The sequence below is a fragment of the Salvelinus namaycush genome, chromosome 19 (assembly GCF_016432855.1).
Source record: "Salvelinus namaycush isolate Seneca chromosome 19, SaNama_1.0, whole genome shotgun sequence".
NCBI lineage: Eukaryota > Metazoa > Chordata > Actinopteri > Salmoniformes > Salmonidae > Salvelinus > Salvelinus namaycush.
In genome coordinates this window covers 18,323,881-18,351,386 of record NC_052325.1, presented here as the reverse complement: position 1 = coordinate 18,351,386, position 27,506 = coordinate 18,323,881, and the positions used below count along the sequence as shown (strand labels likewise).

The following is a 27,506-nucleotide window of genomic DNA, read 5'->3' as shown; positions in this document are numbered from 1 at the left end:
TACAATATGCATATTATTATTATTATTGGATAGAAAACACTCTCTAGTTTCTATAGCCGTTGGAATTTTGTCTCTGAGTTGAACAGAACTCCTTCTACAGCACTTTTCATGACAGGGAGTCAGATTTCAGACATCTTGGCCCCTGATCTGGAGTCAGTTTAAAGGTCCCTGTAAATGCTATGGAGAAACAGACACTTCTTACGTCTTCCCCTGGATGTCAGTACGTGATGACGCTTTGAATGGAGTCGATTGCGCAATCAGGGGCTGTATAAAACAGCAAATACCGGAAGTAGCTTCCCTTTGCTGCCTGCGCCTGGCGCACGAAGGACGTCGGACTCGCCTCCTTCCAAGCTTTTGTTTAGCCAGTAATATTTCTCCGGTCATGTTTTTACTCGTTAGAGGTGTTAAAAACATCATAAGGTAGTTAATTTAAACCGTTTTATAGCAATTTATATCCGTTTAGTGCGATTTTGAGGCATTTATTTCTGAGACACTTTGAACCGCTGGGCACGTTTCCAGTTCATGCCGAACGTTAGTGGGCACTTCCACATGGCAAGAGGACAGCTTTCGACCAAAAGACGATTAGACCCAAGAAAGGATTCATTGCCCAAGATTCTGATGGAAGAACAGCTCACAGTAAGAACAATTTATGATGATAAATCGTGTTTCTGTCGAAAAATGTTAAACGCTTATGCCGCCATTTTGTTTTGTATAGCTTCGCTTGGCGCAACCTGTATTGAAAAGTAAGGATAATTTAAAAAATGTAATTCAGCGATTGCATTAAGAACTAATTTGTCTTTCGATTCCTGTCAACCCTGTATTTTTTAGTCAAGTATATGATTAGCTATTGATTAAACTAGATCACTCTGAAAGATGGCGACCGACATTTTCAGGCTTGTTTTGCTACTATTTTCATTGTATAACCACGGTTTTTTATGGCTAAATATGCACATTTTCGAACAAACTCTATATGTATGTTGTAATATGATGTTACAGGAGTGTCATCGGAAGAATTCTGAGAAGGTTAGTGAAAAAATTAATATATTTTGGCGATGATAACGATATCGCTCTCTTTGGCTTGAATTCATGCTGGGGTAACGTTTGCATATGTGGTATGCTAATATAACGATTTATTGTGTTTTCGCTGTAAAACACTTAGAACATCTGAAATATTGTCTGAATTCACAAGATCTGTGTCTTTCCATTGCTGTGAGCTGTATATTTTTATGAAATGTTTTATGATGAGTAAATTGGTAAAACACGTTGCTCTCTGTAGTAATTCTAGTCGAGTTGTGATGGTGGGTGCAATTGTAAACTATGATTTCTACCTGAAATATGCACATTTTTCTAACAAAACCTATCCTATACAATAAATATGTTATCAGACTGTCATCTGATGAGGTTTTTTCTTGGTTAGTGGCTATCAATATCTTTATTTGGCCGAATTGGTGATAGCTAGTGGTGGAGAGAGAAAATGGTGGACAAAGAAAAATGGTGTATTTTGCTAACGTGGTTAGCTAATAGATTTACATATTGTGTCTTCCCTGTAAAACATTTTAAAAAACAGAAATGATGGGTTTATTCACAAGATCTGTATCTTTCATCTGGTGTCTTGGACTTGTGATTTAATGATATTTAGATGCTACTATTTAATTGTGACGCTATGCTAGCGATGCTAATCAGTGTGGGGGGGGGGGGGGGGGTGATCCCGGATCCGGGGTTGAGGCTCGTTAGAGGTTAATGCGAGTGTAGCGAAATGCTTGTGCTTCTAGTTCCGACAATGCAGTAATAACCAACAAGTAATCTAACCTAACAATTCCACAACTACTACCTTATACACACAAGTGTAAAGGGATAAAGAATATGTACATAAAGATATATGAATGAGTGATGGTACAGAACGGCATAGGCAAGATGCAGTAGATGGTATAGTGTACAGTCTATACATATACATATGAGATGAGTAATGTAGGGTATGTAAACATAAAGTGGCATAGTTTAAAGTGGCTAGTGATACATGTATTACATAAAGATGGCAAGATGCAGTAGATGATATAGAGTACAGTATATACATATACATATGAGATGAGTAATGTAGGATATGTAAACATTATATTAAGTGGCATTGTTTAAAGTGGCTAGTGATACATTTTTACATAATTTCCATCAATTCCAATTATTAAAGTGGCTGGAGTTGAGTCAGTATGTTGGCAGCGGCCACTAAATGTTAGTGGTGGCTGTTTAACAGTCTGATGGCCTTGAGATAGAAGCTGTTTTTCAGTCTCTCGGTCCCCGCTTTGATGCACCTGTACTGACCTCGCCTTCTGGATGATAGCGGGGTGAACAGGCAGTGGCTCGGGTGGTTGTTGTCCTTGATGATCTTTATGGCCTTCCTGTGACATCGGGTGGTGTAGGTGTCCTGGAGGGCAGGTAGTTTGCCCCCGGTGATGCGTTGTGCAGACCTCACTACCCTCTGGAGAGCCTTACGGTTGTGGGCGGAGCAGTTGCCGTACCAGGCGGTGATACAGCCCGACAGGATGCTCTCGATTGTGCATCTGTAGAAGTTTGTGAGTGCTTTTGGTGACAAGCCGAATTTCTTCAGCCTCCTGAGGTTGAAGAGGCGCTGCTGCGCCTTCTTCACAACGCTGTCTGTGTTGGTGGACCAATTCAGTTTGTCCGTGATGTGTACACCGAGGAACTTAAAACTTTCCACCTTCTCCACTACTGTCCCGTCGATGTGGATAGGGGGGTGCTCCCTCTGCTGTTTCCTGAAGTCCACAATCATCTCCTTTGTTTTGTTGACGTTGAGTGTGAGGTTATTTTCCTGACACCACACTCCGAGGGCCCTCACCTCCTCCCTGTAGGCCGTCTCGTCGTTGTTGGTAATCAAGCCTACCACTGTAGTGTCGTCCGCAAACTTGATGATTGAGTTGGAGGCGTGCATGGCCACGCAGTCGTGGGTGAACAGGGAGTACAGGAGAGGGCTCAGAACGCACCCTTGTGGGGCCCCAGTGTTGAGGATCAGCGGGGTGGAGATGTTGTTACCTACCCTCACCACCTGGGGGCGGCCCATCAGGAAGTCAAGGACCCAGTTGCACAGGGCGGGGTTCGAGACCCAGGGTCTCGAGCTTGATGACGAGTTTGGAGGGTACTATGGTGTTAAATGCTGAGCTGTAGTCGATGAACAGCATTCTCACATAGGTATTCCTCTTGTCCAGATGGGTTAGGGCAGTGTACGGTGTGGTTGCGATTGCGTCGTCTGTGGACCTATTGGGTCGGTAAGCAAATTGGAGTGGGTCTAGGGTGTCAGGTAGGGTGGAGGTAATATGGTCCTTGACTAGTCTCTCAAAGCACTTCATGATGACGGAAGTGAGTGCTACGGGGCGGTAGTCGTTTAGCTCAGTTACCTTAGCTTTCTTGGGAACAGGAACAATGGTGGCCCTCTTGAAGCATGTGGGAACAGCAGACTGGGATAAGGATTGATTGAATATGTCCTTAAACACACCAGCCAGCTGGTCTGCGCATGTTCTGAGGACGCGGCTGGGAATGCCGTCTGGGCCTGCAGCCTTGCGAGGGTTAACACGTTTAAATGTTTTACTCACCTCGGCTGCAGTGAAGGAGAGCCCGCAGGTTTTGGTAGCGGGCCGTGTCAGTGGCACTGTATTGTCCTCAAAGCGAGCAAAAAAGTTATTTAGTCTGTCTGGGAGCAAGACATCCTGGTTCGCGACGGGGCTGGTTTTCTTTTTGTAATCCGTGATTGACTGTAGACCCTGCCACATACCCCTTGTGTCTGAGCTGTTGGATTGCGACTCTACTTTGTCTCTATACTGGGACTTAGCTTGTTTGATTGCCTTGCGGAGGGAATAGCTACACTGTTTGTATTCGGTCATGTTTCCGGTCACCTTGCCCTGGTTAAAAGCAGTGGTTCGCGCTTTCAGTTTCACGCGAATGCTGCCATCAATCCACGGTTTCTGGTTTGGGAATGTTTTAATCGTTGCTGTGGGTACGACATCGTCAATGCACTTTCTAATGAACTCGCTCACCGAATCAGCGTATTCGTCAATGTGGTGTTGGACGCAATGCGGAACATATCCCAATCCACGTGATCGAAGCAGTCTTGAAGCGTGGAATCAGATTGGTCGGACCAGCGTTGAACAGACCTGAGCGCGGGATCTTGCTGTTGTAGTTTCTGTTTGTAGGCTGGAAGCAACAAAATGGAGTCGTGGTCAGCTTTTCTGAAAGGAGGGAGGGGGCCTTATATGCGTCGCGGAAGTTAGTATAACAATGATCCAAGGTTTTACCAGCCCTGGTAGCACAATCGATATGCTGATAGAATTTAGGGAGTTTTGTTTTCAGATTAGCCTTGTTAAAATCCCCAGCTACGATGAATGCAGCCTCAGGGTGTGTGGTTTCCAGTTTACAAAGAGTCAGATAAAGTTCGTTCAGGGCCATCGATGTGTCTGCTTGGGGGGGGATATATACGGCTGTGATTATAATCGAAGAGAATTCCCTTGGTAGATAATGCGGTCGACATTTGATTGTGAGGAATTCTAGATCAGGTGAACAGAATGACTTGAGTTCCTGTATGTTGTTATGATCACACCACGTATCGTTAATCATAAGGCATACACCCCCGCCCCTCTTCTTACCAGAAAGATGTTTGTTTCTGTCGGCGCGATGCGTGAAGAAACCAGCTGGCTGCACCGACTCCGTTAGCGTCTCTCGAGTAAGCCATGTTTCCGTGAAGCAAAGAACGTTGCAGTCTCTGATATCTCTCTGGAAAGCTACCCTTGCTCGGATTTCCTCAACCTTATTGTCAAGAGACTGGACATTGGCGAGTAGTATGCTAGGGAGTGGAGCGCGATGTGCCCGTCTCCGAAGCCTGACCAGGAGACCGCTTCGTTTGCCCCTTTTACGGCGTTGTTGTTTAGTGTCGCCGGCTGGGATCAGATCCATTGTATTGGGTGGAAGGCAAAACACAGGATCCGCTTCGGGAGAGTCATATTCCTGGTTGTAACGATGGTGAGTTGACGTTGCTCTTATATTTAGTAGTTCCTCCCGACTGTATGTAATGAAACCTAAGATTACCTGGGGTACCAATGTAAGGAATAACACATAAAAAAACAAAATACTGCATATTTTCCTAGGAACGCGAAGCGAGGCGGCCATCTCGGTCGGCGCCGGAAGTCAGCGCCGACCGACAACCAATAACTGGTTGTCTAGTGCGTTGGGAACAGCGAATAAAAGGAGCAGATTTCTGGGCATGGTAGAATAGATTCAGGGCATAATGTACAGACAAGGGTATGGTAGGATGTGAGTACAGTGGAGGTAAACCTAGGCGTTGAGTGACAATGAGAGAGGTTTAGTCTCTGGAGGCACCAGTTAAGCCAGGTGAGGTCTCCACATGTGTGGGGGGTGGGACAAAAGAGCTATCTAAGGCATGTTGAGCGGGACTGAGGGCTCTACAGTGAAATAAAACAATAAGAACTAGCCAAGACAACAGTACACAAGGCATATTGACATTAGAGAGAGGCATAAAGCAATCACAGGTGTTGATCGGGAGAGCTAAGACAACAAGGAGTAAATGGCGATGAATAGGCAGAGCGGGTCAGTTAGGTACATACAGGGCCTGAGTTTAAGGTGGGGCCGACAAATAAACAAAATGAGGTACCGTGTTATTGAAACAGTCCAGGGGGCATCATCTGTGTACCCGAGTGATCATAGGGTCCAATTAACAGCAATAGGTGAGTCAGGGGGCCGTTCGGTAGTCACTACTACGCTAGCCGAGCGGGGTACACGGCGATCAGAGAGCTAGCGGGCCGGGGTTAGCAGATGGTTCTTCTGCGACATCGTAACAGAATAGCCTGTTGAGACCACATCGGGCGATTACGTCGGCAGAAAAGTCGTGATGGATCAGCGGGGCTCCGTGTCGACAATAAAGAGTCCAGGCCAATTGGCAATAGAGGTATTGTAGCCCTAGAATTAGCTGGTTTATGGGCCTAGCTCGAGGCTAGCGCAAGGCTAACTGGTGCTTGTTTCGGGACACAGCCGTTAGCTAACAGTAGCCACTCGGAATCCAATGATGTGGTAGAGAGAAGCAATCCGATATGCTCTGGGTTGGTATCTCGCTGTGCAAACTGGCAGGTATTGTCCAGGCTAAGGCTAGCTGGTATCCAAGCTAAAGCTGAAGACCGCTAGCCGTGGCTAACAAAGACTAGTAGCTAATTAGCTGGCTAGCCTCTGATGGAGGTTCCTGGTACAAGGAATAAAAATAGCAGCTCCGTACCACATTGAGTGAGGCGGGTTGCAGGAAAGTATATTTAGTTTGAAGATAGAAAGTGAGATGTCTGTATGTGTTTAGTAAGCACAGGACAGGGAGCAGTGACCCCACGGCACCAGACAAACGCAAGCACACCACCAGATGACCACAGTCAGAGCACACACACAAACGTTTTAAACCAACTGGCAGCATCGAAAGCAGCCCTCAGGTAGTCAGTGTGTGTGTGGACGTGTTTAACTATTCTTGTAGTAAACAAACAAAAATTTGACCAACTGGAGACATTTTGTTAGTCCCTACAAGGTCAAATGCTACTTCTAGGAGGTTTAGGGTTAAGATTAGAATACGTGTTAGGGTTACAATTAGGGTTAGGGTTAGGAGCTAGGGTTAGTTTTAGGGTTAGGTTTTTGGGTTAAGTTTAGGTTTAGGGTAAGGAGATAGGGTTAGTTTTAGGGTTAGGAGCTAGGGTTAGGTTTAGGGAAAATAGGCTGGTTGAACCGGCCAGTAGCATATGCTTGTCTCAAAGATTAAGCGATGCAAGTCTAAGTAGAGTCGGCTGTTACAGTGAAACTGCGAATGGCTCATTAAATAAAATAAATGATACATTTTAATTTGGAAGAGACAGCTTTTTAAACCAACATGGCTCAGTTTAAATTGTTTTTACATTGTAGACACAATTATGACAAAACAACCAACAAAAACAGGTCACAACTCCTGCAGCTCTGTCACACGCTGGTTCTGTACATAGTCAATGGCAGGCTTCAAGTCGACTCCTATGGTAGGTACACCTACAACACATCCCTTGGCAGTAGTACTGTCGACTACTTTAACACTTACCTCAAATCTGGCTAGATATTAACCTGTTTGGGCTGCAAGGGGCAGTATTGAGTAGCCAGATAAAAGGTGCCCATTTCAAACGGCCTCGTACTCAATTCTTGCTCGTACAATATGCATATTATTATTACTATTGGATAGAAAACACTCTCTAGTTTCTAAAACCGTTTGAATTATTTCTCTGAGTGAAACAGAACTCATTCTGCAGCACACTTCCTGACCAGGAAGTGGAAAGTCTGAAATCGAGGCTCTGTTCTTCTTCCTGCCTATAAATGGGCACGAGACCTATTAGTATACATGCACGTCATACACCTTCCCCTGGGTGTCAAGAGGCTGTGAGAGAAGAAATGAGGTGATTATCTTGGTCTGAGATGGAACACATCATCTTGGAATGACGTGTCCACCATTTTCGGTACTCTGAAGAGCGCGAGGTGGACAGTGGGATTGCCTTTTGTTTAGCTGCCGTTATAGGCGACTATTATCTCCGGCTTTGATTTTATTTGATACATGTCACCATATCATCGTAAAGTATGTTTTTTCAATATAGTTTCATCAGATTATTGAAAATTTTTCGGGAGTTTTGCCGTGTTCCGTTCTCTTCCGTTTGTTGACATGGAGAGCGTCGTGCCACTTGGCTAGTGTGCATGCTAAATGAAGAGGGAAAGTTGCCGTTCTAAATCCAAACAACGATTGTTCTGGACAAAGGACACCTTGTCCAACATTCTGATGGAAGATCAGCAAAAGTAAGAAACATTTTATGATGCTATTTCATATATCTGTCGTAGATGTGAACTAGTCGTCGGCGCCCAAGTGTTTCTGGCTATTGTGGTAAGCTAATATAACGCTACATTTTGTTTTCGCTGTAAAACACTTAATAAATCGGAAATATTGGCTGGAATCACAAGATGCCTGTCTTTCATTTGCTGTACACTATGTATTTTTCAGAAATGTTTTATGATGAGTAATTAGGTATTTGACGTTGGTGTCTGTAATTATTATGGCTGCTTTCGGTGCAATTGCTGATTGTAGCTGCAATGTAAACTATGATTTATACCTGAAATATGCACATTTTTCTAACAAAACATATGCTATACAATAAATATGTTATCAGACTGTCATCTGATGAAGTTGTTTCTTGGTTAGTGGCTATTTATATCTTTATTTGGTCGAATTTGTGATAGCTACTGATGGAGTAAAAAACTGGTGGAGTAAAAAAAGTGGTGTCTTTTGCTAACGTGGTTAGCTAATAGATTTACATATTGTGTCTTCCCTGTAAAACATTTTAAAAATCGGACATGTTGGCTGGATTCACAAGATGTGTACCTTTCATATGCTGTATTGGACTTGTTCATGTGTGAAAGTTAAATATTTAAAAAAAATATCTTTTGAATTTCGCGCCCTGCACTTGAAGTGGCTGTTGTCATAAGTGTACCGACGCCGGGCTGCAGCCATAAGAAGTTAATAAGGAAATTATCTCAACAGAGAAAAATGTCCTCCTGTGTGCTACCTATATCCCCCCAATAGAATCCCCATACTTTAACGATGAGAGCTTCTCCATCCTAGAGGGGGAGATCAACAATTTCCAGGCTCAGGGACATGTACTCGTTTGTGGCGACCTAAATGCCAGAACTGGACAAGAATCTGACACCCTCAGCACACAGGGGGACAAACACGTACCTGGAGGTGACATCATTACCTTCCCCATATGCCCCCCTTGACACAACTACGACTACGAACCAACAAAAACGGGTCACAACTCCTGCAACTCTGTCGGACGCTGGGCATGTACATAGTCAATAGTAGGCTTCGAGGGGACTCCTATGGCAGGTACACATGTAGCTCATCTCTTGTCAGTAGTACTGTAGACTACTTTATCACTGACCTCAACCCAGAGTCTCTTAGAGCGTTCACAGTCAGTCCACTGACACCTCTATCAGATCACAGCAGAATCACACTCTACTTTAACATAGCTTTGCTCAATCATGAGTCATCAAAGCCAAAGGAACTGAAAAATATTAAGAAATGCTATAGATGGAAGGAAAGTATTGTGTAAATCTACCAAAAAACTATTAGGCAACAACAAATTCAAACCTTTCTAGACAATTTCCTGAACAAAATATTTCACTGTAATAGTGAAGGTGTAAACTTGGCAGTAGAAAACCTAAACAGTATATTTGACCTCTCAAAATAACAACAATGACACATGGTTTAATGAAGAATGCAAAAACCTAAGAAAGAAATTGAGAAACCTATCCAACCAAAAACATAGAGACCCAGAAAAAGAGACCCAGAGTGTACACCTTCACTATGGTGAATCACTAAAACAATACAGAAATACAAGGAACAGCACATCAGAAATCAGCTCAATGTAATTGAAGAATCCAAAGAATCTAACCACTTCTGTGAAAATTGGAAAACTCTAAACAAACAACAATACGAAGAGTTATCTATCCAAAACGGAGATGTATGGATAAACCACTTCTCCAATCTTTTTGGCTGTATAACATAGAACAAACAGCCAAAACATATACATGATCAAATACAAATCTTAGAATCAACTATTAAAGACTACCAGAACCCACTGTATTCTCCAATCACATTGAATGAACTACAGGACAAAATACAAACCATCCAACCCAAAAATGCCTGTGGGGTTGATGGTATCCTAAATGAAATTATAAAATATACAGACCACAAATTCCAATTGGCTATACTTAAACTTTTTTACATCATCCTCAGCTCTGGCATTATCATTAACAGCAGACTTGTGCATTTCCTCTGCGAAAACAATGTACTGAGCAAATGGCAAATTGGCTTTTTACCAAATTATCATACAACAGACCACGTATTCACCCTGCACACCCTAATTGACAAACAAACAAACCAAAACAAAGGTAAAGTCTTCTCATGCTTTGTTGATGTCACAAAAGCTTTCGACTCAATTTGGCACGAGGGCATGCTATACAAATTGATGGAAAATGGTGTTGGGGGAAAACATACGACGTTATAAAATCCAAACATATTGGGTGAAATAACAGTGTGCAATCACAGCAGCAAGATTTGTGACCTGTTGCCACAAGAAAAGAGCAACCAGTGAAGAACAAACAACATTTTAAGTAGCACCTATTTTTATTTATTTTCCCGTTAGTACTTTAACTTCTTGCCACTATAGGGGGTGCTGTTTCGCATTAGCATAATTTGCTCTCCAGATTAAACTGCCTAGTACTCAATTCTTGCTCGTACAATATGCATATTATTGTTATTATTGGATAGAAAACACTCTCTAGTTTCTATAGCCGTTTGAATTATGTCTCTGAGTGAAACAGAACTCATTCTACAGCACTTTTCCTCCCAGTGTGTGAGATTTCAGCTATCTTGGCCTCTGGTTCCAGATCAGTTTTAAAGTCCCTGTAAATCCTATGAGGATACAAACACTGCCCACGCCTTCCTCTAGATGTCAGTAAGTGGTGACAATTTGAATGGAGTCGATTGCGCAATCAGTGCCTGTATAAAACGGCAAAGACCGGATGTACCGTCCCTTTGCTCCCTGCGCCTGACGCAGGATGGACGTTGGACCTCCTCTCTTTCCAAGCTGTTGTTTAGCCACTTATATATCGCCGGTCATGTTTTTACTCGTTATTGGTGTTAAAAACATCATAAGGTAGTTAATTTAAACCGTTTTATAGCAATTTATATCCGTTTAGTGCGATTTTGAGGCAGTTCTATGTGACGCCCATCCAAGAGCTGGGCACGTTTCGGGGTCCCGGTCGAACGTTAGTGGGCATTTCGACGGACAGAGGACATCTTTCGACCAAAAGAAGATTAGACCCAAGAAAGGATACATTGCCCAAGATTCTGATGGAAGATCACCTCATAGTAAGAAATATTTAAGATGATAAATCGTTGTTCTGTCGAAAAAATTTAAACGCATATTCCGCCATTTTGTTTGGTATAGCTTCGCTTGGCGAACCCTGTATTGCACAGTAAGGATAATTTTAGAAATGTAATTCAGCGATTGCATTAAGAACTAATTTGTCTTTCGATAGCTGTCCAACTTATATTTTTTTAGTCAAGTTTATGAATAGTTATCCATGAGACAAGATCACTGTGAAAGATGGCGTCCGACATTTTCAGGCTAGTTTTGCTAGTATTGTCATTGTATAACCACGGTTGTTTGTGGCTAAATATGCACATTTTCGAACAAACTCTATATGTATGTTGTAATATGATGTTACAGGAGTGTCATCGGAAGAATTCTGAGAAGGTTAGTGAAAAAATTAATATATTTTGGCGATGATAACGATATCGCTCTCTTTGGCTTGAATCAATGGTCGGGTAACGTTTGCATATGTGGTATGCTAATATAACGATTTATTGTGTTTTCGCTGTAAAACACTTAGAACATCTGAAATATTGTCTGAATTCACAAGATCTGTGTCTTTGCATTGCTGTGAGTTGTGTATTTTTAAGAAATGTTTTATGATTAGTAATTAGGTAATACACGTTGCTCTGTGTATTTATTCTAGTCGAGTTGTGATGGTGGGTGCAATTGTAAACTAGGATTTATACCTGAAATATGCACATTTTTCTAACAAAACCTATCCTATACAATAAATATGTTATCAGACTGTCATCTGATGAGGTTTTTTCTTGGTTAGTGGCTATCAATATCTTTATTTGGCCAAATTGGTGATAGCACCTGATGGAGTAAGAAACTGATGGAGTTAGGAAAGTGCTGTCTTTTGCTAACGTGGTTAGCTAATAGATTTACATATTTTGTCTTCCCTGTAAAACATTTTAAAAATCTGAAATGGTGGCTTTATTCACAAGATCTGTATCTTTCATTTGGTGTCTTGGACTTGTGATTTAATGATATTTAGATGCTACTATTTAATTGTGACGCTATGCTAGCGATGCTAATCAGTGTGGGGGGGGGGTGGGGGGTGGGGGGTGATCCCGGATCCGGGGTTGAGAGGCGGTAAAAGTTAACTATTTGCACATCATTACAACACTGTATATATACATATGACATTTCAAATGTCTTTATTCTTTTGGAACTTGTGTAATGTTTACTGTACATTTTTATTGTTTATTTCACTTTTGTTTATTATCTATTTCACTTGCTTTGGCAATGTAAACATATGTTCCCTGTGCCAATAAAGCCCCCTAAATGGAAATTGAATTAAGAGAGAGAAGAGAGAGAAGAGAGAGAAGAGAGAGAAGAGAGAGAAGAGAGAGAGAGAGAGAGAGAGAGAGAGAGAGAGAGAGAGAGAGAGAGAGAGAGAGAGACTAAAGTTCCTCTGTATCAGTGTCATTAAAACACCTAAACACTTCATGTGTTAAACTGTTGGTCATTTGCATAGTTCTAACAAATATTACTGGCTTGGTTTTATGTAACGCACTACAAGTGCATCGCATAGCCAAATACATACAAATAAGTTGAGACACACACACACTCTCCCTCCCTCTCACACACACTCACCAACACAAACACACACACACACTCTTGGAGAGCTTGGGGTAGTATGTAGCTGGTTTGGTCTTTCAGCGAGACAGAGGCAGGGCCTTCAAAGTGATGACTGAAGGGGGTAGAGATAGAGATGGAGTATGTCTGCCCTCTGTCCCCCTGCTAAAGTCTGCTCTGTGTGGGTGGGAACTGAGGGGAACTGCTCTGAAGTCTTTCTGCACACATTATCACAGCTGGATGTCTACCCATCAGAGACGGTTGTGCTGGCCATCAGAGTACAGCCCATGCATGCACACACACACCGACAAGTGAAATTGTGCGTGCACACACACATTCTGTACATATACACAGACGCACACACAAACACACATTCACACAGAAGCACGAGCGCACACACACACTCACTTAAACGTACCCACACAAACACACACAAAGACTAACAAACACAAGCAAGCACAGAGCTAAGCAGAAAATGCCAGCCTGTGCCTAAGCTAGAATAACAAAGAGAGAGGGAGAGAGGGAAAGAGAGGGAGAGAGTGTACATAATGTTTTTTTGTTTTGTTTAGGTTTCATGGTCGTGCGTCACATTCATTTTCTTTGGTAGAGCAGCTTTTTTCTTCTCTTCCCTCCTACACTCGGCACACGTGGCTCCTAGCATTGGGAAGGCAACAGAAACAACCGACACTCACACATACATCCACCCACCCACATCCACCCACCCACACACAGCCAGAGACATGCAGCCAAAGACACACAGCCATTTGTCTCTCTCTCTCTCTCTCCATGTCTGTCTCTCTCTCCATGTCTGTCTCTCTCTCCATGTCTGTCTCTCTCTCTATGTCTGTCTCTCTCTCTATGTCTGTCTCTCTCTCTATGTCTGTCCCTCTCTATGTCTGTCCCTCTCTATGTCTGTCCCTCTCTTTGTCTGTCCCTCTCTATGTCTGTCCCTCTCTTTGTCTGTCCCTCTCTATGTCTGTCCCTCTCTTTGTCTGTCCCTCTCTTTGTCTGTCCCTCTCTTTGTCTGTCCCTCTCTATGTCTGTCCCTCTCTCTCTGTCCCTCTCTCTGTCCCTCTCCCTCGCTATGTCTGTCCCTCTCCCTCTCTCTCTCTGTCCCTCTCTCTCTGTCCCCCCCTCTCTCTCTGTCCCTCTCTCTGTCCCTATCCCTCTCTCTCTGTCCCTCTCCCTCTCTCTATATCCCTCTCTCTGCCCCTGTCCCTCTCTCTCTCTCTGTCCCTCTCTCTCTCTATTTCTTTGTTTGTGTGTCTTTTCCTCTTTCTCCTCTCTGATCATCTCAATTAAAGACCTTGGAAACCATTGAGCAGCAGCGTACAGCTTGGTCTACCTGGTAAGGCAGTGTGGGACTCGAGGTGGTCAGTCAAGGTTGGTGCAGACAGCAGCCTCTTATCTTCAGAAGTACGGAACGGGACAGAGATGACCAAGGAAAGACGATACCACGGGACAACCTATTCACACCTGGAAAGGAGAAAGGGTGAATAAGTTTACTTAAGACTGGGACTAATATACTACGGTACACAGACACACACACTCAAGCACTGTATCGACAGTGAAGTGTGTACATTTACAAACAGAGAGAAAGAGAGGAGGAGAGAGGGGGAATGAAAGGGAAAGAGAGAGAGAAAAAAAGAGAGAGAAAGAGAACGAACAAGGTTCTAATCCAAAAGATTCCCCTTTATTGAGTGCAGTCCAGAAACCTTGTGTTCGTTTATTTCATATCTTGGCTAAATATTTATTTCCCTCCCAGAATTTAAAAAGAAACAAACAGTAGATTTGATCATGAATTACAGTGACTGTTTCTTCAGCCAGCCCAGTTGATCATGAGCATGAATTACTGTCACACCCTGATCTGTTTCACCTGTCTTTGTGCTTGTCTCCATCCCCCCTCCAGGTGTCGCCCATCTTCCCCATTATCCCATGTGTATTTATACCTGGGTTCTCTGTTTGTCTGTTGCCAGTTCGTTTTGTTCATAAAACCTACCAGCGTTTGTTCCCCTGCTCCTGTCTGTTTCTTGCTCCTGTTTTCTAGTCCTTCCCAGTTTAGACCGTTCTGCCTGCCCTGAGACTGCCTGCCGTTCTGGACCCTTTGCACCCTCTCTGGATTATTGACCCCTGCCTTTGACCTGTCGTTTGCCTGCCCCTGTTTTTGAAATCAACTTTCGTTTCTTAGACACTGACTGCATCTGGGTCATACCTAAAACGTGATAATTACAGTGACTGTTTCTTCAGCCACCCCAGTTCCCTGGTGGCATGTTGTGTTGTGTGGGTTGTCGTCTGGTACTGTCGTGTCTGTAGTGTCAAAACCAACCAGCTAATGCAGGGAGAGATAGACAGTATGTAACTGATGCGCGCACACACACACACACACTAGAGAGAACACAAGACAGCATGAAGAACTGGAGACCGTGCATGCAGCAACACAGTACCAGTAAAGGAAACAGACACCATGTACAGTACAATTGGTGAGTGTCTGAAGTTATATCATGGAAGGAAACTATAAAGAAATATGCTGTTTGTGCCTACATATACATACACCTGATATAGACTGAGACTGGATAGTGTGATCGTGTAAGTGTGATGCGTTGGCCGAGACCCGAACACTTACGTTATCTCCCTGAGTTAAAGGCATAAGCTCAGCGGGCTAACACAGTCTTGTGGCAGGCAGTAGTCGAACCTAGTTGGTAACACCCTGTTATGTGGTTACTCTGTTTCATAACAGTGCTTTGGTTTAAGGTCCATAGTTACCCTTCTTACCCAGAACCCTCTCTGTCTAGCACCATGCTCTAACTCACTGAGTTCATCAATACCAATCCCATCCCCTCTGAGAGACAGCCATCCTATCCTACGCCAGGATCCTAGACAGCACGGGAGACTGGCCCATCCTCAGTCCCATCCTCTCCCACTTCACATGGACACACACACACAAACAAGAGAGAGGATGGACCTGGGTCCGATCCCGTCACAAGGACCATCAAAATGGTTCTGGATGAGAGAGAGCCGAGCCATAAAGTCCCGGAGCTTACAGCAGGACAAAGTGGGAATAAAGTAAACACAGAACACCAGCAACGCTCATAAGCACTAAGTCATACAGTCATGAACAGACTCTCAGACAGACAATATGTTCACTGAGCAAACATACAGAATAAGTACACAGCTAAAAACAGTACATTACACAATAACCCAGTCCAGGCGCTGTGAGTTTTTGGTAATATAATAGACTCAACTCAGCCAGGTCCCTATTCCTGCTGTCTTGCCAACTCCTTTTGTCTGCTAAAGACCCCAGCAATAGCCTGCGCTCCCAGAGCTCTCTCTATTTCTCTCTCTCTCTCTCTGGTTCTGCCACGGCTCTGTTCAGGATGTCATTATGTGAGTTTCAGAGTGTGCAGCATCTAAATGAGCCTCTCTACTCTGACCACTCGGGGTGTGGCTCGGTTGTTTTGTGTGTGTTTTTGGTTTTACTATCCTTGTGGGGACCAGAAGTACTCACAAGGAGAGCCAAACAACTAAAATGTGGATAAGTGGGGACATTTCACCGGACCTCACAAGGGAAATTGCTATTTTAGGCGTATGGGTTAAGTTTAGAGATAGGGTTAGAAGTAGGGTTAAGTTTAGAGATAGGGTTAGAAGTAGGGTTAAGTTTAGAGATAGGGTTAGAAGTAGGGTTAAGTTTAGAGATAGGGTTAGAAGTAGAGATAGGGTTAGAATTAGGGTTAGAAGTAGGGTTAAGTTTAGAGATAGGGTTAGAATTAGGGTTAAATTTAGAGATAGGGTTGGGATTAGGGTTAAATTTAGAGATAGGGTTAGGATTAGGGTAAATTTAGAGATAGGGTTAGAATTAGGGTTAAATTTAGAGATAGGGTTGGGATTAGGGTTAAATTTAGAGATAGGGTTAGGATTAGGGTAAATTTAGAGATAGGGTTGGGATTAGGGTTAGGTTTAGAGATAGGGTTAGAAGTTAGGGTTAGAAGTAGGGTTAGGTTTGGGAAAATAGGATTTTGAATGGGAATGTATTGTTAGGAAAGTAAAACAAACGTGTGTGTGTGTTGACTCATCCCTTTAGCAGTGTATCTTCAGTAGGAATAAGGCAGATGGTTGTTAGCATACACCCAGCATCACCCTGTGAACTGCTGTCTCACCCTCCTCTCTACTGCAGTGATCTTACATACGCTACTCTGAGGGACACACTCACACTCTGTTTGCCAGGTCTTTACGTGCCAGGCGACATGTGTTTCCCTCACACACTCGTCCTCGCTTTCATCCTGAGAGATCATACACACGGCTTAAACCAGGGTTTCCCAATGTCAGTCCCCCCCCCCCCCCCCCCATTTTGGTTTTTGGGTTTTGCACTTTTTGGTTTTTCCCTAGCACTACACAGCAGATTCAAATAATCAAAGCTCGATGATGAGTTGGTTATTTGAATCAGCTGTGTAGTACTAGGGCAAAAAACTAAATGTACACCCAGGTGGGGCCCCAGGACCGAGTTTGGGAAACCCTGGTTTAAACGACATACGTTCCTATTTAAATGTAATGAAAATGTGTCACTCAGGCTTTCATGTGAACAGCTGCCAACACGTCCTACAGTATAGTAGGAGATGCTATAGTTAATACAATGGGGACAACTAGCGTAACATCTCATGCTTGGCTGTTTTTCTGTGATATAAAAGGTAACGGTAATGTAGGTACTGTTGTGTTAGTGCTCTACTGCAGTTTATGAATATAAACAAGGTTAAAAGATCATAAGGGAGTGCTTTTACAGGGCTTGCCCTTGTTGTACTGGCCACATCTCCACTGAGTCTTTTAACGTTAGCTACATGCTATTGCCAGTAGTGCCGCATCCCAGGGGGAGTAGTGTTGGTGGTGGTACTGGCCTCTCTCCCCCCTATCTGAGATCTCTACTGCAGCACTCATCCTCCACATACAAAACCCGTTCTGCCAGTCACATTCTGTTAAAGGTCCCTAAAGCACACACATCCCTGGGTCACTCGTCTTCTCAGTTCGCTGCAACTAGCTACTGGAACGAGCTGCAACAAACACTCAAACTGGACAGTTTTATCTCAGTCTCTTCATTCAAAGACTCAATCATGGACACTTACAGACAGTTGTGGCTGCTTTGCGTGATGTATTGTTGTCTCTACCTTATTGCCCTTTGTGCTGTTGTCTGTGCCTTATAATATTTGTACCATGTTTAGTGCTGTGTTTTTTTATCCCAGCCCCCGTCCCCGCAGGAGGCCTTTTGCCTTCTGGTAGGCTCATTGTAAATAATATTTTGTTCTTAATGGACTTGCCTAGTTAAATAAAGGTTAAATAGAAAATAAAAACATTTGAAATGGTGGTGATGGTGGTTTGTAGTGGAAGTAGTGCGGTTGCTACAGTTTCTGAGAAAAGGAGCAACTTTTGCTCACTATTACAGTTTCTAACCAGACTCCATGAGGTGGGGACAGTGGAAGTACACATCCTCCTCCTTCCCTAACTTGAAGTTTCTATCTACCGCTGCCTTAACCTCATCCATAATTCACATAATGAACACCCATACATCCACTAACAAAAATACACACACACTGCTTATCCCCCCAGGATCGCTTCTCCCAGCAGCCACCTGTCAGACCATGTAAAAAGAAGCCCACAGGGGGGCCGAGGTTAAAGTGAACTTGCATTATTATTTTTTTTCAGGAAATCTCAGGGCTCATGAATTTACAATGTGGCGGAGGAGGATAGGGATCTCTCTCTCTCTCTCTCTCTGAAGAAAAGACAAATTGATCTTTCTTTGCCTTTGAACTGCAGAAAGAAACTTATTTGCACTGTCAGACTCCTTAGGATGAATCTGAAGCACATTGCCTTAGATGACTCCAAAACCTGATTAAAAGTTTGGCTGGTGTTTTTTGTTTACATAAGATATTTCATTTTAAATGAGTAGGATATACTCTGTTTAGGTATTCCTATATGCTTAATTTAGAATTATTAATGTAACTTTAGTATTTCTACAAACATTGGGCTACATTAATAACACTAAATTAAGCATATAGGAATACCTATTTCTTAACTGCTCAACACAGAATAGCTGCATGTGCGCACTCCCTCAAATACTTGAGAAAATATGAGTTATATTTATTCAGCTTCGTTCAATTGTATTCTTTATTCTATACATAATTAAAATAATGCCACGGAATTCTAAGCAAATCTTGTTTGCTAAATGAACTAGTGTAGCCCACAGCCATATGGCATATCCAGATCAGGACAACTCAGAGTATGCTATTCTGTTCTTCTGAAATAGACTACATTTTCTTCAAATCATGCTTCTTTAGACCTAAAATAAATAACGAATTTATTGTGAAGGTGTATGGTATATTACATGGATTTATTAGACTTTTTAAAATGTAGATGTTCCAAAGGTCTGCATCAGAAGCTTGTAGGCTATGTGTGAAAGCCAGGAGATGTGTGGAAGACACATCGGGGATGCAACTGTGCGCAAAGACATTGGAAGAACTGTCCACATTTACTTTTCGTCAGCCAACAAGATGAGTAGGCCTAACGAACTGCAAAAGCACCAGCCTATACAAAAGTCGACCTATTCTATTTTGTGCGAGAAATAAATATTCCAAACATAGTCTGGAATAGTTGTGGGATGCGATAGATCGTAAATTAACACAACCTCTAGCATCAAAAAACATTTGTTACACAATGTGGCTGACGCAACAGATTAGTTACAAATTTTTATAAACTATTAGGCTATTTCTTCACATTATAAGCGCAGCAGTGGGCACACGGCAGTAGATTATAAGCGTGGACGTTCCATTAGCGGAAAACACCATTATCAAAATGTACCACAAATACAATTATGCATGTAAAGCTTTTATTATAAAGGTGCCTTTTTATAGTGAAAATGATCCTCCTCAAAGTTGAAACTCACGCGCTGCTTATGTATGCCAGTTAGGCTCTACACCTTCTGTAAAGCGGATTAATGTGCTTCATTTTAAGAAATTATTTGGCCACTTTAGTTGTGATACAAACCTTATCAAAACATATAGGCCTATGGGCTAGGCTACATGAGGTGTGCGACAATGACTAGAAAAAGTTGCTGGGCATCATTCACAAGTGATAATATATAATACACAAGTGATAGGCTAATATTGTCACCCATCAGACTATTCTTGATTTAATCTAAATAATATATATGTGGGAAATTTGTTTTGATTTAGAATGGACCATATTCATGCACCTGTATCGATACAGGGGCAGCAGGAAAAAATCTATGCACTTAAATAGCAAAAAGCGAATGCAGGACGCTTTTCCAGTGGTTCATTTTCATGCAATCCATGTAGGCTATGCTCCTGTTGTAAATATAAGCAATGTGCTTAATATTAGGAAAGTTGAGAAATAAATATAGCAGGCCTAGCCTATAGAAAGCTGATAGGTTCTCCTCTTTTTAATAGAGGCCATAACTCTGTTTTCTCACGCAATTGCATAGCCTATAGAAATGTTGCATAACATTAGCTCATGGACTCTCGTGAAGTGTTTGATGCGATTTTTGATTACATTTGCATTGATGTCAGAGTGATTAGAGGGACAATAGAGTGCTGAGTACCAGGCAGTTAGCAAGTTTGGTATGCTACTAATGACCATGAGCAGCATCAGAGCTTGGAGAAGCCTAATTACCATGGCTAAATGGTCAAGTGGAATCTTACTGCCTTTCAAGACTCGTGACCGCCGGTGTGGCGGCAATACGGTCACCGCAACAGCCCTAGTCACATGTGTCGAATACAACGGGTGTAGGCTTTACCATGGAATGCTTCCCAACGATGCAGAGTTTTAAAAAAGATATAGTAAAAAGAACAATAGTAACACAAGAGGAATAAAATACACAAGAATGGAGCTATGTACAGGGAGTACCAAATCAATGTGCAGGGGTATGACATAGGGTAAAGTGACTAGGCATCAGGATAGAGAATAATAAGAATAAAATAAAGAACAGAGTAGTAGCAGCATATGATGAGTGTAAAAGTGTGTGTGTATGTGTGTTAGTGTGGTGTTGGTATGCGTGTGTGTTGTGTGTGTACATGTGAACGTGTGTTGGTTTTGTGTGAGTGTCAGCGTACCGTGTGTGAGTTTGTATATAGTGTGTAAACAGTGCCTTTAGAAAGTATTCATACCCCTTGACTTATTCCACATTTTATTGTGTTACAACCTTAATTCAAAATTGATTAAATAGATTATCTTGTCATCCATCTACACAAAATACCCCATAATGACAAAGAAAAACATGTTTTTGGTTGTATTATAAATGTCATACAGAAAAATCTAATTTACATACGTTTTCACTTCCCTGAGTCAATATATGTTAGAATCACCTTTGGCACCGATTACAGCTGTAAGTCTTTCTGGGTAATTCTCTAAGAGCTTTGCACATCTGGATTGTTCAATATATTCCCATTTTTATTTTCAAAATTCATCAAGCTCTGTCAAATTGTTGGTTGATCATTGCTAGACAAAGATGTTCTTGTCTTGCCATAGATTTCCAATCATATTTAAGTCAAAACTGTAAATAGGCCACTCAGGAACATTCACTGTAGATTTGGCCTTATGTTTTAGGTTATTGTCCAGCTGAAAGGTTAATTCATCTCCCAGTGTCTGGTGGAAAACAAATTGAACCAGGTTTTCCTCTAGGATTTTGCCTGTGTAGCTCCATTCCATTTTTTTTTTTTTACTGAAAAACTCCCCAGTCCTTAACGATTACAAGCATACCCATAACATGATGCAACCACCACTATGCTTGAAAATATGGAGAGTTATACTCAGTAATGTGTTGTATTGGATTTGCCCCAAACATAACCCTTTTTTATTGAGGACAAAACGTTACCTGCTTTACCACATTTTTTGCAGCATTATTTTAGTGCCTTGTTGCAAACAGGATTCATGTTTTGGAATAGTGGTATTCTGTGCAGGCCTCCTTTTCACTCTGTCAATTAGATTAGTATTGTGGAGTAACTAGAATGTTGTTGATCCACAGCCATTAAACTCTGTAACTGTTTTAAAGTCATCATGGCCTCATGGTGAAATCCCTGAGCGGCTTCCTTCCTCTCCAGCAACTGAGTTAGGAAGGACACCTGTATTTTTGTAGTGACTGTGTGTACTGATACACCATCCAAAGTGTAATTAATAACTTCACCATGCTCAAAGGGATAGTCAATGTCTGCTTTTTGAATGTTTACCCATCTACCACACTCCAAAAAGCAAGTCCTGCAGGCTCTAGTTTTGTCTTATCTTGATTATTGTACAGTCGTGTGGTCGAGTGCAGCAAGTAAAGACCTAGTTAAGCTGCAGCTGGCCAAAAGCAGAGTGGCATGTCTTGCTCTTCATTGTAATCAGGGGGCTCATATAAACACTATGCATGCCAGTCTCTCTTGGTTAAGAGTTGAGGAGAGACTGACTGCATCACTTATTTTTATAAGAAACATTAATGTGTTGAAAATCCCAAATTGTTTGCATAGTCAACTTACACACAGCTCTGACACACACACTTACCTCACCAGACACCAGACATTTCACAGTCCCCAAATCCAGAACAAATTCAAGCCTGTAATCGAACCCACAAATACTGATGCTCCAGATACTCAACTAGTCTAAAGAAGGACAGTTTTATTGCTTCTTTAATCAGAACAATAGTTATCAGCTGTGCTAACATAATTGCAAAAGGGTTTTCTAATGATCAATTAGCCTTTTAAAATTATAAACTTGGATTAGCTAACACGTGCCATTGGAACACAGGAGTGATGGGTGCTGATAATGGTCCTCTGTACGCATATGAAGATATTCCATAAAAAACTCTGCCGTTTCCAGCTACAATAGTCATTTACAACATTAACAATGTCTACACTGTATTTCTGATCAATTTGATGTTATTTTAATGGACAAAAAAAATTGCTTTTCTTTCAAAATCAAGGACATTTCTAAGTGACCCCAAACTTTTGAACGGTAGTGTATATAAAATAAATATGTAGTTCGGTCCTTGAGTTGTTGTTTATTAAGGTTCTGTATTGTGTAATGTTTCATGTTTTGTGTTGACCCCAGGAAGAATAGCTGCTGCTCCTAATAAAATACAGAATACCAATAGGTGCCCTTAGCGAGGCATTGGAAAACCTACCTGGTCTTTGTGGTTGAATCTGCGTTAGAAATTCACTGCTCGACTGAGGGTCCATACAGATAATAGTGTGTGTGGGGTACAGAGGTAGTCATTCAAAAATCTAGTTAAACACTACTATTGCACACAAAGTGAGTTCATGGAACTTATTATGTGACTTTTTATTGTCCCCAGCACAAGGTGCACCTGTGTAATGATCATGCTGTTTAATCAGCTTCTTGATATGCCACACCTGTCAGGATTAACTTGGCAAAGGATAAATGCTCACTAACAGGGATGTAAACTAATTTGTGCACAGCATTTGAGATAAATAAGCTTTTTTGTGCACATGGAACATTTCTGGGGTCTTTTATTTCAGCTCATGAACCACTAAATGTTGCGTTTATATTTTTGTTCAGTGTAGCTCGTTTGGTAGTTCTGCATCACTAGGCATCTCACGGCTGGGTTTCCCTTTGTAATATGTTAACAACTCCAGATAAAGGCACAACCATTACAGTAGAATTACTATACATTTATATTTCTATGGGCACAAAACTTAAGTGCAGTGCAATTTACTACCAATTCAAATGTATTCGTTTTTTTTTTATGGAAGAAAAAAAACATGGCAGATCTATAATAGTTAAGCTAGGAGAATAAATTATTATGTTTGATTAGCTCAAATCATTAATCACCCTCAGCAGGCAGCCTCCCCTGGAGTAGCCTAGCTCTGTGGCTCACCCAGAGCCAGCATGAGATCATACACTAGGATCACGCTGTGGAACGATGTACTGTATTTGATGGCCCAGTGTGACTTCCTCTCCCTTTAGGAAGTCATCTTCACCACCAGAGGCTTGATATTATTATCAACCCACAAGGTCCATGGGATAATATCATTATCAACCCACAAGGCCCACGGGATAATATCATTATCAACCCACAAGGTCCATGGGATAATAGCATTATCAACCCACAAGGCCCTAAGGGTATAATATCATCATCAACCCACAAGGTCCATGGGATAATATCATTATCAACCCACAAGGCCATGGGATAATAGCATTATCAACCCACAAGGTCCATGGGATAATATCATTATCAACCCACAAGGTCCATGGGATAATATCATTATCAACCCACAAGGTCCATGGGATAATAGCATTATCAACCCACAAGGCCCGTGGGATAATATCATTATCAACCCACAAGGTCCATGGGATAATAGCATTATCAACCCACAAGGTCCATGGGATAATAGCATTATCAACCCACAAGGCCCGTGGGATAATATCATTATCAACCCACAAGGTCCATGGGATAATAGCATTATCAACCCACAAGGCCCATGGGATAATAGCATTATCAACCCACAAGGCCCGTGGGATAATATCATTATCAACCCACAAGGTCCATGGGATAATAGCATTATCAACCCACAAGGCCCATGGGATAATAGCATTATCAACCCACAAGGACCATGGGATAATAGCATTATCAACCCACAAGGACCATAGAATTATATCACCCCATCACAAGGCCTCCAGCAAAGACCACACAGGGTAGGCCTACAGACAGTGAGCAGGTGGAGAATGGGTTTAGATGTGCATTAGGCCTAGTACATCCTTCCCATGAAGTACCAGACTAGCTAGCTAGAAGCATAGAGCAGCAACCCATGTTCCTGCTTAACTGTGTATGGTGAGGGGGAGGGAGAGGGAGTGAGGCAGGAAGAGAGAAAATTAAAGAGGGGGAGGGAGAGAGAGTTAGAAAGGGAGAGAGATGGAGAGAGAGGGGGCGGGGAGATAAAGAAGGAGGGAAAAGGGGAGAGGGAGACTGAAAGAGAGAGGGAGAGAGGGAGAGAGGAGGAGAAAAAGGGGGACACCAAAAGGGGCCCATTCTAGGACATTACATCATTGCTCTCTCTGCTGCAATGGCAGACAATTAAAGAACAATCCCATCTCTCCGATTCTACACAGTAACCGGTTGGCTACCTCTGTTCGCGCGCACATACGCACGCACGCACACACACACACACACACACACACACACACACACACACACACACACACACACACACACACACACACACACACACACACACTCCTTGGGTTTGCCAGACAACCAGCAGGCAGCTTCAGAGGGTCTAATTGCTGTTGTGTCAATAAGGAGTGTATCTGGCATGAAGCATGCACAGACACACACATAGTCTCTCTCTCTCACACACACTCAACACAAATGCACCTAAGCATGCACACTGACATGCATGGATGCACACAGGCTGGCCCTCTCCTCTCGTCCTCTAATAAAATATTATGTTGTTCTGATCTGGGAAAATGGGCCACTCTCTCTCTGCTGTGATGGGTTCTCCAATAAGAACAACAAACAAGAAACATGGCTGTTGCAGCATCTGCCTGCCTCTACTCTATGCTGCTTCAGAGAGGGGCTGGGTGACTGAAAGGAGAGAGGCTAAACAAATAGGAAAAGGTCAATCAGAAATGTCACTGCTGATTTCATTCCTCAGAGAAAGAGGGAGGGAGGGAGGGAGGGAGGGAGGGAGGGAGGGAGGGAGGGAGGGAGATGTCTAATCCCAGTCAGCGCTCAGGCATTTAGTGTACGATGGGGATGAAGGACATAGCAGCTGAGTTGAAATGTACCTGAATGTCAACAGCCACCAAGAACAGTTCAACATGAAGGGACGAGTTGTTACAACATATCAGCAGCCCATCAGAAGACAAAGACACAATTCACCTGCTGTTTGATCTAAACCTTGAGGGAGTTGTGTGTGTTCGGTCGTCCTCCATACACCAATTAGACAAAGTCCTGGCTGCACTTGGGCTGTCAGTCCCCCTCACTGTCATTTTGGCACGCAGTGTCTGTCTCTCTCTAACACACACACGCACGCACGCACGCACGCACACGCACACGCACACGCACACACACACACACACACACACACACACACACACACACACACACACACACACACTTAAAAGGCCTTCTCTATGTCAAATTGTTCATCACCTAAAACACACAAACAGTACACTTCCATACTTTCTTTGGCCACAACTAAATGATCCTCAAAAATTACCCCAAACACAAACACTGAACAGCAGTAAAGGAGAGGGTGTGAGAAAGAAATTGAAGAGAGGGTGTGAGAAAGAACATGAGCAGATAGAGAGAGATGGAGGAGAAAGGAGAGCAGCAATATGCCAGTGCTCCCTGTAGCTGTGGCAGTCTAGCTGCTAGCTCATGTAGCTCCCCTACAGAGAGAGAGAGACTCTTCATATGCCTGACAAACAGTAACAGTGACGCAGCATTTTTGCAACCGCATACATAAAATATATACAGAGAAATTATACAGAGAGAAAGATAGAGAGCATGAGGGAGAGAAAGAGAGAGGGAGAGAGACATACCTGGTGAGAGAAGGCTGGGGAGAGGATAACAGTTTTCCTTTCAGCACGCGGAGGAGAAAAAAATACTTTTAGCGACGTTCAGAGACCTGAAGAGAGAGATATCAGAGAGAGAGAAAGATATCAGAGAAGGAGCGAGAGACGGAGAAATAGAGAAATAGAGAGAGCGACAGAAAGAGACAGAAAGAGATGCTCAACATGCTCTGCTCACACCTGCTGTGATGGTCCGGGCCTAAACCACACAAAAACAATACTAAACACTATGGAACACAAAGCTTTTACTATCCCTTCCTGGAATATACAAGGCCTGAGGTCATCTGCTGTTGGCCTAAAGAGCAAGAACCCAGACTTCATCAAATAAATTGGAAATACAGACATTGTCATCCTACAAGAAACATGGTATAAAGGAGACGGACCCAATGGTTGCCCTCTAGGTTACAGAGAGCTGGTAGTCCCATCCACCAAACTACCAGGTGTGAAACAGGGAAGAGACTCAGGGGCAGTGGTGACCCGTCATTCAACCTGTTTTGAGACCCAATTTTTTTGCCCCAAAAAATAAAATATATATATATTTGTAAAAAAAAATGGGGGGGCTTGCATGTTATTTTGGCATTAATACGTGTCACTTATCAGTTTGCAAACAATGTAAAATATATATATATAATTGAGTTAATAAAGCCGCATACAACCATGGTCTCTTTTCTGTTTTCTTGAGTAAAGCAGCTCCAAAATGTAGGTGTTTCAGCCTAGCTCAGTGCTTTCTGTGGTGGTGAGGCGAGCCAGCAGAAAATAACATAATTGCGCTGGGATTGGCTCAGTATTCTGTCACTCATGGGGACATTGCGCAATCGCCTAGCTTCAGTACTTTCGTAATGGTAGACATCCAAAATGTCGGCCCTTTGGGTCCTACCATAGAGTTATATTACAAGTGCCCTTCCAAGAAGGTTCAAGGTCACTGGCCACAGAAATGATGTAAAATCACGTTATATGTACAGTAGCTTTGATTGGACTGATCATGTCAACATCTTACTTTCACAATTTTAGCTAGCAGTCGTCATCGTGAATCAAGTCTACTGGCAAATCCTTTTTAATCCTTGTCATATGAAGAGAAATAATGAAGAGAAATTATAGATAAAACGTATCGGTGCGCATCGGCCATTGGACATAATAATTACACAACAAGTTGGAAATTGCAAATTTCAGTGGCTAACCGCCAGCATTGCAGTGGGAAGTCAGACTGGGAAAATAAGTTTTGAACGGTATTCCAACTCAGAATTGTCAATCGTTTCCTTTGATGACAAAATTTGCCAACAAAGGACCACCACGCACAACAAGGTGAGTCCAAAAATATCTTATATGCTGCTGCATAAATGATGTAATATGCCAGGGATATAT

General features: G+C 42.5%; 1 protein-coding gene across 1 annotated transcript in view; it reads right to left on the bottom strand.

The window, feature by feature from the left end:
• LOC120063923 (microtubule-associated protein 2-like) overlaps positions 1 to 26,200 on the bottom strand; it is a 112,468-nt gene extending 86,268 nt beyond the window's left edge. The window contains exons 1-2 of the mRNA XM_039014233.1: positions 26,115 to 26,200; positions 13,921 to 14,051 (exon numbers count right to left, since the gene is read on the bottom strand). The gene's annotated coding sequence lies outside the window, so the exon portion shown is untranslated. The remainder of the gene's footprint in view (positions 1 to 13,920; positions 14,052 to 26,114) is intronic.
• Between the last annotated feature and the right edge of the window lie 1,306 nt (positions 26,201 to 27,506).